The sequence below is a fragment of the Onychomys torridus genome, chromosome 5 (assembly GCF_903995425.1).
Source record: "Onychomys torridus chromosome 5, mOncTor1.1, whole genome shotgun sequence".
Lineage (NCBI taxonomy): Eukaryota > Metazoa > Chordata > Mammalia > Rodentia > Cricetidae > Onychomys > Onychomys torridus.
In genome coordinates, this window is record NC_050447.1 from 135,399,419 (window position 1) to 135,409,051 (window position 9,633).

The window sequence follows — 9,633 nt, forward strand, 5'->3', positions numbered from 1 at the left end:
ACTTGCCAAAAGGGAGCATCCCCAAAGTTAGGTTAGGGAAGGAATTTGGTTTTGTCTTTCAGGAGAATGAAGACTAAGGAATCTGAAGAACACTGGACAAATGAGACATCTGAAGAAAAGAAAAAAAAAAAAAAAAGGACAAATCATCCAGAAAACTTGTCCCAAGAAAATATTTTCTGCAGTGAACCATGACCATGCCTAACAATGACTTTGAAGTTTCCAAAAAGATGATGGGACCCCACAATGATGATTCCATCAGGACTATGATAATGCTGGTTTTGGACTACAAAATGTTCAGGACAATATCAAGATGACTAGCTGAGATAATACAGCCTCACAGACTACTCCAATCAGACCTTGACCATAATCCTACATTTTCTTTGTGTCCCCATGGATTATCAGTACCCCCATTCAGCAGAATGCAGCTTAGAAAACTACACCCACATTCCCAAAAAATGGATTACGGATGTTTGTCTTTGTTTAGGGGTTAGTTAAAAAATGTTATTGGTCATAGTCAATCTCTTTCTAAAAGAAGAAAGGGGAATATGATACAGGAATGTATTACATAGAAATGATAGGAGTTGGGGATTTAGTTCGGTGGTAGAGCACTCACCTAGCAAGTGCAAGGCCCTGGGTTCGATCCTCAGCTCAAAAAAAAAAAGAAAGAAAGAAAGAAAGAAATGATAGAATAAAAGGGTAGATTATTGAATCTACTCTGAAAAAAAAGGTATCAAAAGATACAGGATTAAAGGGTTGAATCTACTCTGAAAAGAAAAAAGGAGAATATGGATATGATAAGATAAAAAGGTAAATTATTGAATCTACTTTAAAAAAGCAACTACTAGTTTTAATTTTTTTATACTGGATTGGATTTTTGTATATTGTATACAAATTTTGTATAGTGATACAAATTTGAGAATAATTTTGTTAGAATATGCTGTACATACACTTCTAATCTTGTTCAAAGTATTGTACCTATATAGCTCATTTAACAATGTAATGCAAACTACTAGTCTTTGAAAGTTATTATTACCAACGAAGATATAAAGAAATGAAGGTTGATAGTTAGTCATTACAATCGAACTTGAGGTCATATTAGGTATGTTTTCAAAGTCAAAAAGATATATTTTAGATAGGTCATCTTCAAATACTTTATAGAGATCTGCAGAATATGGCATTTAAGATGTTTTAATAACATAGATTATTTTTTAATGACAATGAGACATGTATGCTCCAGGCAGCACCAATCTACTTCAGAGAAGATGATGGGCATCTAAAAACTCCATATAGAATTTACTTTCTTTGTGGCAAAAATTAACCACTGGGCAAGAAAATGCCCTTGCCTCAACTACTGACAGTATCAAAAAAAGAACTGACAAACCTTGCCAAGAGAAGGTAGGAAGGCCATCTGTCAGCCCCCATTCCTATTCTTTCAACTTTCCAGGCTCCTCTATAACCTGTAATTCTTCCTACCTAGCCTCTATCTGGTCTGCTTCCTTTCCACTTGACCAAGGCCATCAACTCTGTCAGTTCTTCTATAACCAGAGAATAATCTCCAAAAGATGGGGAAATTTTTAAATATAAAATCTTTGCTTTTTCCTAATTAAAAATAAAAACAATCATGTTCCCAGAAGAACTCCATGTTTTCCACATAGAATCTTCAGACACTGCCTTGACCTGCCTCATGGTTTCTCTCCTCCAAGTACTCTAACCTGCTAGTGGTCCAGGGCTTCCATCTCATGGGCCACCATTCACTCTCCCCTAAATCTCCTTCTTCAGCCCAGCTGACTGCTCTAAGTCCTACAGTCTCTCCTGAAGATGCTTGCCATAGGGCCTAGCAGTCAACACAAGGATGCTGCCTTCTTGACACTTCAGTTCAAAAGGATCTGGACTGACTGTGGCAACGGCTGCATGAGACCACAGAGCTCCGAGCTTGGACAGGCTCATTGCATAGGACGCATGCAGGGCAGTCAATGCTGCAGAAAATGAGTGGTTGGTATTTTCTCATAGAGAAAAAATCTAGACTGAGATAATTTGTTGTGCAAATTCTATCAAATTTTTCAAAGGATAACACAAATCCTTCACAAACTCAGAAAGAAAAAAAAAAAGGAACATGCTTGGATCACCCTGAGAAGCCACCACAGTCAGATGAAAATGCACAGAGAGTCAGCATGTCAGTGGTTTCTGCACCAGATACAATACTTGTCAAAAGGCAACCAAGGCAACCAATAGTTAATACTTCAAACAGATGCAAAGGTCTCATCTCTAATACCTGTTCTAGGAATCCACAACAGCCTATCTACCACAAGCCACCTTCAACCCCAAAAGAGCTCTAGGAATCATTCACCTCCTCTCTTGTACTGAAGATGAAGAACAGAAAGCATCGGATGAAAAAGACACATAAAACTATATTCACAGAGTATATGATGCCATATATAGAAAATTCTATGAACTCACAAAACATTTTAAAAAACCCACTGATAGTAAATGACATACATCAGCAAGATTCCAGGATATAAGATCAACATACAAAAATCAGCTATTTTTTATATGCTGGTATCAAGCAATTAAATAATGAAAATTTTATAGCAATTCTATTTATAATGATAGCATCAAACATGTAAAAAAACAAAACAACAACTTCAAAGTATGAGAACACATTTTTAATCCCAGCACTAAGGAGACAGAGGAATAAGGAGTTAAAGGCATCATCCCTACATAGTACAAAGCCAGCTTGGGACACCTATGACCCTGTCTCAAATAAATAAAAGAATAATCTTTAATATAAAAGTGACCAAAGGGGAAATTCCATATACTAAAAAATACTAATAACACTGAAAAAAATAATTCTAAATAAATGATAAGCTAGTGAGCAAATGTTGAGATTGCAATTCTCCCAGAGAGATTTGCAAGTTTGTTTTTCATGATTTCTTTCAAAAGCCATCACAGCAGTGCTTTGGGGAAATGCAAGCTGCTACTGTAAGGCATATGTAGATTTAAGAAAACTGCTATGGTGAGTGTCACTGAAAACAAGTGTTGGTGAGGATATGGAAGAAGTAAGACCCTCACACACTGCTGCTGGGAAAGTAAATGTGCACATGATTAAATTTACTACACAGCTATGCAAAAGATCCACACAACTATTATTCTTAATAACCAAAACAAATTCAACCTAAATGTCCATCATCTGAAAATCCAAACATGGCACATATAATGTACTAGTCAGCAATAAATAGGACCAAACTACTAATACATTCTACTACATGGGTGAATCTCAAAATCATTACGTTACGGGAAAGAAGCCAGACACAGTACCCATTTCATATTATATAAATGTGAAAAATGTCAAGAAAAGGTTACTCTATGGAAATAAGAAAACAAACCAATGGCTATCTGAATGGAGCCAAAATTGGCTACTGATTAGTGTCTGAAACCATTAAAGTGATGCAAATAATTCTGATCTGAATTGTGGTCAGCACTGAACAATTCCAAATATCACTTCATACTTAGAAACAGTGTATATATCCTCTTTGATGCCAGTTTCCTAAAGCCAGGTGTGTTGGTACATGCCTGAAGTCCTAGCTCTACCAAGACACAGGCATGACTGGTGAGTATAAAGCTACCCTGAGATACACAGGAAGACTTTGTCTCAAGAAACAAATGATTTGCACATACAGTGTTTCTTGTAACAACAGAAAAGGCTCAGAAAGTCATGGTCAAGGCCCATTACAGACTCTCCAAGCTAAGGGACAGGGAGGACTTTTGTTCCAAAAGGAAGGGGCTATTTAAGAGCTGGGGCCTAACTGAGCAGTGATGGCACCTGCCTTTAATCCCAGCACTTGGGAGGGAGAGGCAGGGGAAATTGAGTTTGAGGCCAGCCTGGTCTACAAGTAAATTCCAGGATGGCCAGGACTACACATAGAAATCCTGTCTTGAAAAACCAGAAAGAGCTAGGGCCTAATGAGAGGAATTTGCATATTTAGTTACTGTAGAATTAGAGAGAGACCCTAGCTCCTAAATCTATCTTGTTTTCTGTCTCACAATGTTACCCTTCCTCTTGAACATGTTCCTGACAGAATAGAATTCACCACGTTGTGATATATGTAGCCTGGGGACCCTCACCAGGGCCATGCAGATACTTTGCATTCTTGACTCTATAGAATTATGAGCTAAATAAACTATTCTTGTTTGTTTGTTTGTTTTTCAAGACAGGGTTTCTCTGTGTAACAACCCTGGCTGTCTTGGAACTCACTTTGTAGACCAGGCTGGCCTCAAACTCTCAGAGATCCACCTGCCTCTGCCTCCCAAGTGCTGGGATTAAAAGTGTGTACCACCATGCTCAACTAATAAACTATTCTTTAAAGTAACCCACCTCGGGCATTTTGTTATAGCAACAGAAATCTAATACATTTTGTAGCTCAAATTTCTAAAATTCTTATAATAAAAACCTGGAGCCAGAATATTGGGGTAAATGCCAAAAGATCAGAGAGACAAAGGAACAAGTCACAGCACATCTCTGACTCCTAAGTGCGAGGATTAAAGGTGTGTGCCACCACTGCCTGACCTCTATGTTTAATCTAATAGCTTGTTCTGTTCTCTGATCTTCAGGCAAATTTTATTTAGAGTACACAATATATCACCACAACATTCCTGTAGTACAGTTCCTAATGGGGAAATTATTTCAGTATAACCAAGAGAATCAAGAAATGCCTAACAGAGATACCCAGATAATTTTGCAAAATCTTTTTCCAACTAAGTCTAAATAATAATAATAATGCTTTTTGACATTCAGCAAAAATAAAAATAAAACACTCAAGCCAGGTGTAGTGGTGCATGCCTTTAATCTCAGCACTTGGGAGGCTGTTGTTCGAATCTTAGGTGGTCTTTTAATAGAAAAAAAAAAACAAACCCAGAGCCAGATATCAGGGTAAAAGCTGAAAGATCAGAGAAGCAGAACAGTCAGCCACTAGTTCTTTCCTCTATGAAAACCTTAGCCTAAAGAGAGTGAGTAGTCCTGTTTCCTCATGCCTTATATGCCTTTCTCTGCCCTGCCATATAACTTCCTGGGATTAAAGGTGTATGTGCTTCCCAAGCAAAGGCATGAGATCTCAAGTGCTGGGATTAAAGGTATGTGCCACCACTTCCTGGTTCTGTTTTTCTCCTATACTGGATCAATCTCATGTAGCCCAAGGTGGCCTTGAACTCACACAGATCCAGACGGATCTCTGCCTCCCGAGTGATAGGATTAAAGGTGTGTACAACCACTGCCTGACCTCTATGTCTAATCTAGTAGCTGGCTCTGTCCTCTTATCCTATAGTGATATTTTATTTGTATTGAAATGTGATTTTATTTGTATATCAATAAAGTTGCCTTGAGGTCAGAGCAAGCCAGAGCAGAAGCCGAGCAGTAGTGGAGCACGCCTTTAATCCCAGCACTTGGGAGGCAGAGCCAGGCAGATCTCTGTGAGTTCAAGGCCAGCCTGGTCTCTAAATCGAGTTCCAGGAAAGGTGCAAAGCTACACAGAGAAACCCTGTCTCAAAAAAAAAAAAAAGTTAGCTAATCAGAAACTATAAACAGAAACAGAGAATATGTGTATTGTAAACTACACTAAGATTTTTAAGGAGCACTTCAGACTGAATTCTCGTCTGGATTGAGGCCCTACCACTCCTATTTTGGTTCTATCACTCATGTGAGATTCCTTCGGGCATCTCTGTGGCCTAGACAATCCATCCAACTTCCTACTGGCCTGGCTGGCCTCCCTGAATTGGCTTTATAAATACAAGATTTGTGTAATTGTTGCTGGAACTATTTGCTGAAATATGGAAGCAGTTAAGAACCACATTCATTTAAAATGTTCACACAGCTTCACATGGGCAGCAACAAACCGACCACTGTCACCCAAACAAAATAACACTTTTTGTTGTTGTTGTTGTTATTGTTGTTGAACAGGGCTTGGGAGCTAGTTCAGTTGGTAATGTGCTTGCCACATAAGCATGAGAACATGAGTTCTATCCCCAAAATACATGCTTGTTGTTTTGTTTTTTGTTTGTTTGTTTGCTTGGTTTGGTTTTTTGTTGTTTTGTTTTGGTTTGGTTTATTGGGTTTTTTTTTGGGGGGGGGGGTTAAGGTTTTCAGTATGCAGCCCACACTTGTGATCTCAGCACTGGCGAGGTAGAGAATGGCAGAACCCTAGGATTTGCAAAGTCGGGTGAACTTTGGACCACATGTGAAGGTGGCAGGGGAAAGAGGGTTAAGGGGGGTGAAAAGGGAGGGGAGGAGAGGTGGCCCACTGCTCAAAACACCTCTGGCCTCCACACACACAGCAGCCTGTCTTCATTTGTGAGCTAACATGGCATGAATTCTGCCATTTGGAATCACCCTAAAGGTGAGGACCATCCACAAACAGGAAACGTATGTCAATCAAGTCTGCTTAGACTCATTCAATGAGGTACTGAATCTTTTGGATCATCTCAGATTTGAGCAGAAGTCCAGGCACAAAGAGGTTCTTGCTGGAACATTCCTTAGCCTGTCTGAAGATTCCGAACACTCAATTCAAGCCCACCCGCCTAAAAATTACAAAAAAGACAGCACACTGCACCCCTAAACCCTCTTAGGCTTTGAATGTCCTGGGTTGGTCACTCAAGCAGCTGTGGGAGGGCGTCCATAGGGACCCTGGGCCAGACTGCTCTAATGGATACCGAGCAATAAGCTTCACCTTTGCTACAGTCCTTTCAAAAGCATGTGCGACTGCGCTGAAGCCCCAAAGCTGAAGCCCCAGAGATAACGGGGAGAACACCTCCAGCTAGGTTGCACCAAGATTCAGTATAGGCCTTAGGCCCCGCCCCTCACTATCGATTCCACCCCTCTCCGGCTCCTCTAGTGTCTGGACATTCGCCCCTCGAAGTCGACCCCACTCCCTCAGTGTTAAATTTCAGTATGGTCACGCCCATCGCAGTCTGTCTGCCTCGGCCAAGCCGGATTCAACTCCCGCTAAGCCACGCCCCGCAAGTCGGCCCCACCTCCCACCGAGCTCTGGTCCCGCCTCCTACCCTGTCCCGGCCCCACCTCCCACCAAGCCCCGCCTCCTATCATGTTATAGCCACGCCTCTTTCCCCGGCCCCGCCTCCCGCCCCTCCTTTCCGCTGCCCGCGCCAGCCCACTGTGGCTTCTCACCTTCCCGTCTCAGACCCGGCGCCTTGAGGGAGCGCGGCTCGCCGAATTCGAGGTTCGGCTCACGTTCTCGCGAGCCTTCTCTGTCCCAGCGGGAAGTGGCGGCCTCCACGGGTGGTCCTTGCCCTGAGCTGCCTCAGCAGACTGGGCCGCGGCGGCAAAGAAGCCACCGCCCGACTTCTGCGGCTTGAAAACCTGGTGTGGCCTCTCGGTGGCTTTCTTGTTTTGACGTGTTTGGAATTTTCCCGCGGTCGTTCGGGAGTGGGGGTACGTGCGCGCACGCACTCGCAGTGCACCCTGGGATCGAACGCGCTCCCGCGGCATGACGTAAAAATCCGGCTTATCTCGGGGCGGAAGTAGGCGGATGCCTGTGCCGGGCAAGCTTCTCCTTAGGAAAGGAGAGAATCCTACATAGGGCGCAGCCTGCGACTTCCTAGTCGTGGGACCAACAACAAAGAGTTTTTTTCTTTGGTTAGCGATCTCCTCAATCCCAAGTCAGGCACATGCACTGCTTAGTTCGGGTTCAGATCGGTTCGAAGTTGCATTTAAAAACACATACAGTGGAAACTTCCATTCGCGTCTGATGACACCTGTGTTATCTTTTATTCTTGAATTTGTAACATTATGACAATTGGGGGGGAGTCAGTTTTCACTAATGCGGGTCCCGAGTCGTCAAGCTTGGTGGCAGGTGCTTTTACCGCTGAGCCATTTACTGGCCCTTTTTTTTTTTTTTTTTTTTTTTTTAATTATTTTTGAATTTAGAACCGAAAGAAGGTATTTCACAGATGTTTGAATTGGAGAGGAAGAGTGAATAACCTTAACTTGTAGTTAAATCAGCGCCTCAGAACCATCAGTCATAAGCATAAGGATACAACTTCTAGTGTGCTTTGAAAATAAAAAATCTGAAGTAATGGATGCGTGTAATAAATAGCTCCTATTTAAATACTCAGATATTATGAAGACATAGCCATCTCACCAGTGAACAAATACAGTTCATAAAGCAAGTGCTACTAAGGTTATAAAACTTACAACTTACAAAATGAGTATGTTGAGTAGTAGTCACAAGTTCAAAATTAAGGGAGGGGCTGGAGATTGCTCAGCGGTTAAGAGCATTGGCTGCTCTTCCAGAGGACGTGAGTTTGAGTCACAGCATCCACATGGCAGCTCACAACCATTGGTAACCCCTGTCCAAAGGATCTGATGCCTTCCTTACGGCCTCCCTGGGAACCACACTGCACAGATATACATAAGGCAAGTAACACACATACGTATAAAATAACGTTTAAAATTTTTAAAGGGAGACACCAGAGGAACCTGATCTAAAACAGGTTCTGTTTTGTGGAATCAAGTGGTTAGCTATTTTTGTACTTCCCTGAGGCTTGTGCTTTTTTGATGTGTCATTTTAGTCTAATCTAAAGAACAGCAGGTGTAGTAAGTCTAGTATAAGTGACACCTAGGCCTTAAAAAGTCTTACAATGACAAGTTGTAAATTTTGTGTTAGTCTTTGTATTTACCAGCAAAAACAATGTGAAACCAGGTTTGTTTCTTGTTTTTTAGAGCAAAATAACTGTTTTGGTACTCAGATTTGTTTTATATACTCGCAAAAAAAAAAAAAAAAAAAAAAAAAAAAAAAAAAAAAGGCAGTCTTGACATACTGTGATTTTCTGTCAGTTAATAAAGAATTGCTGGGCATAGCCAGGTAGTAATGGCTCACACCTTTAATCCCAGAACTCAGGAAGCAGAGACAGATGGATCTCTGAGTTCAAAACCAACCTGGTCTACAAAGTGAGTTCCAGGACAGACAACACTACACAGAAAAACTCTGTCTCAGGAAAAAAATAAATAAATAAATAAATACTGGGCTATGTAACTTCAGCATGTAAAGTGACACTGTATTTAGGCCTAATTTACACTACTAAATGGGAAGCATACGCTGTATAAAGATGCAAACTTTAATCCATGGATTTTCACAGGTGTTCATTCTATGCAGCATCCATTTGTATAGCTGTGCTCACTAATTATTTTAACAGTAGTGAGAAGGCCACCTTGTGGTATGTCCAATGTGTTTTCTTAAAACAAATGCTTCAGTACAAATATTTTGAATTAGCAAAAACTGAATGTGGGTTTTTGAAAATAGTTCTGGTTGTGGTGTAAAAGAGCAACTCAAATACTGTGGCAAAATGAAAATGACAAATTTTCATGAAATGTGTTACAACTTTTAAGGTTTTACATTCGAGAGAGAAAATGGAAAAACCAGCAGCTGAAGCCTGCAAAATTGCTGCCTTTATCAAACTTTCCTTCAAATTTCAACAAATGCATAGAAATACCTGTCTTGGATTCCACATTGTGAACAGAATTATAGTAAAAGTCATTGCACAGCCAGTTAAGATACACACCTAGTTCCCAGACAGCATTGGGCTTCTGCACACTTGCTCACGGCTTTGATAGTTTGTGCCTTTGCT

The 9,633-nt window shown here is 41.0% G+C and overlaps 1 protein-coding gene across 1 annotated transcript in view; it reads right to left on the minus strand.

Annotated features, from left to right (window-relative positions):
* Window positions 1–7,435, minus strand: part of Fancc (FA complementation group C) — a 150,573-nt gene extending 143,138 nt beyond the window's left edge. Inside the window, exon 1 of the mRNA XM_036188304.1 lies at window positions 7,175–7,435. The gene's annotated coding sequence lies outside the window, so the exon portion shown is untranslated. The remainder of the gene's footprint in view (window positions 1–7,174) is intronic.
* Between the last annotated feature and the right edge of the window lie 2,198 nt (window positions 7,436–9,633).